General features: G+C 28.7%; 1 long non-coding RNA gene across 1 annotated transcript; it reads right to left on the minus strand.

Annotated features, from left to right (window-relative positions):
* Positions 1-2,690: 2,690 nt before the first annotated feature.
* On the minus strand, positions 2,691-4,353 carry LOC110820955 (uncharacterized). The gene is made up of 3 exons (XR_015819243.1): positions 4,023-4,353; positions 3,460-3,754; positions 2,691-2,911 (listed from the first exon to the last, which is right to left on the minus strand). It is a non-coding gene; the product is annotated as an uncharacterized LOC110820955 (long non-coding RNA).
* Positions 4,354-6,093: the final 1,740 nt, after the last annotated feature.

The following is a 6,093-nucleotide window of genomic DNA, read 5'->3' on the forward strand; positions in this document are numbered from 1 at the left end:
TCGAGGATTGGTAATTTGGCACTCATACCGGACGAAGTATGGGAACGATTCATTTCACCTTCATGCCGGACGGGATATTGTGGGATGATATTTTGGTGCTCATATCGGACGAGATATGAGGACGACCTGTTAATTAAAAATGTTAAAAAATAGTTCACGTGTGTGGAGACATCCCTATGGATCCCATAGATACTAGTAGGCTGATAAAATAGAAAGTTGTTGTTGTCGATTGATTGCATATGAGATTATTATATTGTTTATGTTATTGACTTTATAGGTTGGTTTTGAAAATTTCGCTACGATAAGTATGCAGTAAATGATTTTGTTTATTATGAACTAATTTACTTAAATTAAGAGCTCTATTAGTTGTTTTCATGATTTTTACCAACTTTTATTTCTGTGTCGGTGAATAGCGTGATATTCTTACTGGGTTAGTGTAGCTCACTCTTACATTAACCATTTCAAATCAAGAGAACCAAGATCTAAAATTCGATCCACAACAGGGTTGTGAGTAGGATGCCCAGTTGTTTATTTTGCATTTATTTCTTTGATTTTTCATTACTTCTTTTAAATGGTTATTCCCATAGCCTTATTGGGTAATTTGAATTATTATGTAAGGAATATAAACCCTAACTATTTATTTTGCTTCCGCATTCAATTCATAATTTATTTCTTTTCAAGTTCACAGGCCGTTACAAAAAAATTATTAGAAACAAACTAAATGAATTAACACTTTATGTAACAAGTGCTAATTTTACGTAAGAAATAAATGTAAATAGTAAATAACAAAGATAGTAGATTTACTAGAGCCTATACTGTTATACCAACTGATGCAGAATCTGAGATCAAGAATGAAATCCAAAACCCCGCATATACATCAGCAATCAGAAACTCAATACCCTAAATAAACCCTCCCTACTTGACCTGCACTCAACAGAAAAGTAAAAACCAAGATAATTGGAAAAAAAAATAAAGAAATATAATTGAGAAGATACCACGAAACTTATCTCAATAAGTGATCCCAATTCCTAGCACAACAAGTTGGTTGAAAACCCAATTACTCACTCTTGCAACTTTGAAAGCTTAAAACAAGAATACTTGAATTTTGTTAATAAGCTAAATATTCTGATTGAATATGAACTCTAAATTGAATGTCTATTTATATTGTACGCTATGTGAATAATAAGGAAAAAATAATCTCCTAATTAATAATAGAAATTATATAGGAAATTAAATTTGTACTAAAATGAAAAGCGAGCAAGAATTAAGAAAATTACAACTAAAATAACATAGATATGATTTTTCTATGAGGAAATTTTTTTAAATAGGGAATATCTTAATTAATTGTGGCTAATTTAGGGGAAGAGATTATGCTAAAATATTTTCCTCTTTCTTAAGTATTTTTCTTTTCCACGAGATCTAACATTTAATGAACTTTTCTATTTCTCAAGATAGCTTGCAATTTATGAACAATTTTTCCTCTTTCCTGATCTTTAATTGTGAAGATTTCTCATATGATTAGGAAATAAAATTTTATGAGAATTTTTTCTTTTCATGTCTTACAGAATTTTTTCCATTTCTTGTTTATTTTCCTCTTGCACTTTGGGTGAATATAATATACTATTATACCATTGGGTTAATGGTCATGTTGTTATCTTTTCTTGGACTTCTTTAATGAGTCCAATCCCATCTTTTTTATTGATCCACGTTTGGATAAAAAGTTAGAAAACTTCTTGTAATCTTTTACCTCTCCCCCTTGTAATGGGCCCACTTGACATTAAAATATACTCTCCACCAACTTGACCCATGTCCATGTTCACATCATAAAGCCTTTGACTTTCGGCGGGATTTTTCTTTTTATTTTTTTTTTGAAAAAATTTAATAGAACTTAAACGAAGTTATTTTCTCCAACTCTATTTTTTACAAAAATTTTATTGTTGCTTATTATTTATATTTTTTAGTTGTTATTATAGAATTGAAAATAATAGCTTGATTTTCATTAAATAAAAGTGAGGTATATATACATTTACAATCTTAATTAACAGTTAATCAAATATTTTAATTCTAATATCATTAGATACTGCGTAAGGAATGTGAAGTGAAAGATTATTTAAGTCTGCGGTGACATGGTGCGACGCCCCACCTCAAATAGCCATGTTGGGGTGTTGGTGGTCTTAAGAGATGTGAGTTTAACACCAGTAGTGCATCTTATATATCATAATTAGAATATTATATTATCATTAATATAAGAAATTATGTAGATTTTACTTAATAATTAATCTTAAAATTATAGAAAATATTAAATTGAGTACAAATAACTGTTGTTATAATACAGGATGTAAGATTTCAATTCTATAATTTATTTCGAGTTCAATAACAAGAGTAATTAATTTGACTCAATTTAATTAAATTTAATTCTAAAAAATTAAAAGGGTTCAAATTTTTCGAGTGAATCACAGTGTATCACAAATTTATCAGCAATGAATTTATGATTCAATTTGATTCCCACTATTCACTAAATTCTATTAAGAAAACTAAATCAAATAATATATTAGATACTACATTTATTTACTACTTCCAATTTTAATAGTGATAAAAGACAATTGTCTTTTTATATTAGCTTGAAAAATAAAAAAATGTTAATACAATATTATCAAACATATATTTACAATCTACTTTTAGAATAGATATATTTTAATGGATAATATTAGTATAAATTTCTTAAAATAACCTGAAATACATTCATGTATCTACCACTCCTAGTTATTACACAGAGAGGAGGTGGGATACAGAGGGAATAGAAGTGGATAGAGGAAGGGTAAAGTCTCCGTCTCCACTGACGGGCAGGTCAACGGTCAGACCCAAGTTTACCTCGTAGTCAAACTTGTGATGCGTGCGCCGGTAATCAGTCCTGCGACCATTATTTATTAATTTATCATTTTTCTAAATAATATTTATTAATCTATCCTATATAATGTTCTTTTTCATAATAAATAATAACAATTATTAAATAATTTAGAACTATAAATGAGTTAAGTAATTGGTGCAATTCTTAAAACTTTATTTTTATAATTTTTTAATAAAATTTAAAATAAACTAATTATAATTATAAGAAGTGTCAATTTATATTCAACTCCTATAAATCCCTTCTGTAAATTGCTAAGCTAATGGAAATATAATCTTTTGAGATTTAATGGTGTAATAACTTGTTTAAATGTGAAAAAAATAAATACATAGATAGATTATGTTTAACTCAATTATCCTATAATTAAGCAATAGATGCACCATGCATTTAAACATATGAAAATAAGATTGAGTTGGCATATATATATATAAGCTATATAGTAACTCAATTATCCTATAATTAAGCAATAGATGCACCATTCATTTAAACATATGAAAATAAGATTGAGTTGGCATATATATAAGCTATATAGATATATAGTTATATATGTATACCTGGGTTGAGGACTCTTCTTGACTGCCTTCGGTAGAATCTTCAGTAGGAGGAGCCGAGGAGAATGGAAGGGGGAGTTTGATCTCGCCCGACTTAGATAAAGGAATTGTAATATGATCAATGATAGGGACATGAAATGTTAGATTTACATGAATTTCATAGTCAACATCTCCATCTGAACCAACATCCTTTACGATGCTAATTACTATATTATATGGCACCTTCAGTATGAATTCCATATTCGTTTTATCGGTTGCGTCTAATGATTCAGAATTTACTTCTCCCGCTGAAACTTCTCTGTATTTATATAAAATATAATTATTTATGCATAAAAATGTTTTTTACAATCAATATAAGTTAGGTTTATGAGAATTGTTATTAATGTAATGTTACTAGAATGAGTTTTTTTTTTTTTTTTTTTTTTTTTCAATTAACTAATTTTCAAACGATTTTCATATTATAACAATAATATATAAGTATATTGAATGAGATATGTTTTTAAATAAATTAGATAACATATATATATATATATATATATATCATGAGAGAGAATTTCGATTCAAACCTGCCACCCATTTTGAAGTTGTAGGAGATATTTGGAATGGGGAGATGGTTTAATATACGATTTTTGATAGAGATACGTACTGCAAATTCAATATAATGAAGATGCACACTCTTCACTCCAATACCAGTGAGATGAATATTTACTTTTGTTAAGGACTTTACCGTATCAGTCACACATGTCTTTAAATGTCCTATAACTTGTGAGCACCCCATTCGCCCTGCATTGTGGGCAAGATTTGTAATACAATCTACACACATTTGAACACCGATCTAGAACCGGACTTCAATAACTAAAATTAGAAAAATGTTTTGGGGGCTTACATTCTCACATAAAGATATAGATATATATATACACACACACACACACACACACAGTCATAACATAATATGGAGAAAATGAAGTACAAATTAATAGTGCTGGAAATTATATCTTGATACATAAATATAATGATAGTTGCATAAGGTGACACTTTTTAATAGTTACGAGGAAATTTTATTCAAGTAACATTATTAAGATTGTGTGAAGATCACAAAAATTTTATATTATATTCAAATTTTTATAAAAGAATACAGCAGAGCAAAACGAATAGTAGCCAATTAATTTTTGTTTTGCCAATAATGACAAGTTAAATAATAATGAAAAATGCTTTTTTTTTTTCTTTTTCATTAAAGTAAGGTTTTCGATTATTTTCTTTTCTTTCTTCATATTCCTTCTTATTTTACAATTTTAAGTTGTTAGTATACAATTTTTTAATATATATTTGATTGATTAATTTATGTATATATATCCATTGCAATAAAAATATTTTACAAATAATAAATATTAATACACAGTTCGTTCGGATTTATATATACAAATATATAAGAGAAAATATGAATTTAGCCAAATAGTACTATTGCATAACATTGGGAATGCCCACAATACCCCTTGTAAAAAAACACGATTCTTCGTGATCCGGTAAAAGAGAAACTCTTTTTTGTAAAAAATATGACTCTTGGTGTGCATATAAAGTAGAAAAAATTACTTATCTCAATTAAGGAAGAAGATAATACCAAAAAAAAAATAATATATTATCATTCTCTCTCTTACATTGAGTTAAACCATGAACTACTTGAATTTTAAGATGTGAAAATTATTCGAAACTCTACTAACATCTGAGAGAAAACATAGGCAATCAAGAGCATCAACAATTAAGGATCATTCTCCAATAACAGAAAAACAAGCATCTTATCTTATTGTTTTCACATTAAGGTTAATTTTAATTTTCTAACAGTAGTATTAGAACCTATTTGTTTGCATTTGACCTTGTATAAATTATATTTCAATCTGGATTAAACTCACTTTTTTTATAATGAATATAGATAACATGGAATGACAACCTACATCCTTAACCGTGTACCAAGTAAAAGTATATCAGTCACTCCCTGAGTTATGGAATGACAAAATGCCCATTTTAAATCATTTACATCATTGGGGGTCGGCACGCTATGTGCATAACACAACCCACAAGCACAAAAAACTAGGACCAAGAACAATTAAGATGGTGTTCATAAGATATCTTGAACATTCAAAAGGATATGTGATGTCTGAAAAACACCTGAATGGCGGCATGACCGAAATTGATTCCCGCAATGTTGATTTTCTTGAGGATGAATTCCTAAGTATTGGTAAAATAAAAGGGAATCTCGAACTGTATGAGTTACAGAAGGACATGCAATTATCTATTAATGAGATGGAGGGATTGAGAACCTACCAAATCACCAAGAATAGCAATATTCCATCAAATGAAAGAGATAGTAGGAGTGATCGTACTATTCTAGATGGTGGAAACTTGCCTACAAATGATAATCTACCAGAAAATGGATTAGTTCTCGAGATCCAAGCTTGAAATATGAGGTTAGTCCTCAAGTTCCAAATCTCATGCCAACAAGGGACAATAGAAGAGATTTATCATTTAGTCAAGCAAGTGACGAAGGTTCTAAAATTCAAAGGAGTGAACGTGAAAAAATTCACCGACGATATTTCTAAATCGAAGAAGAAATTTTTCTTTGCACTCCTTTAGAAATTGAGG

The sequence above is a fragment of the Carica papaya genome, chromosome 5 (genome assembly GCF_054855325.1).
Source record: "Carica papaya isolate Zhongbai chromosome 5, ASM5485532v1, whole genome shotgun sequence".
In the NCBI taxonomy this organism is placed as follows: domain Eukaryota; kingdom Viridiplantae; phylum Streptophyta; class Magnoliopsida; order Brassicales; family Caricaceae; genus Carica; species Carica papaya.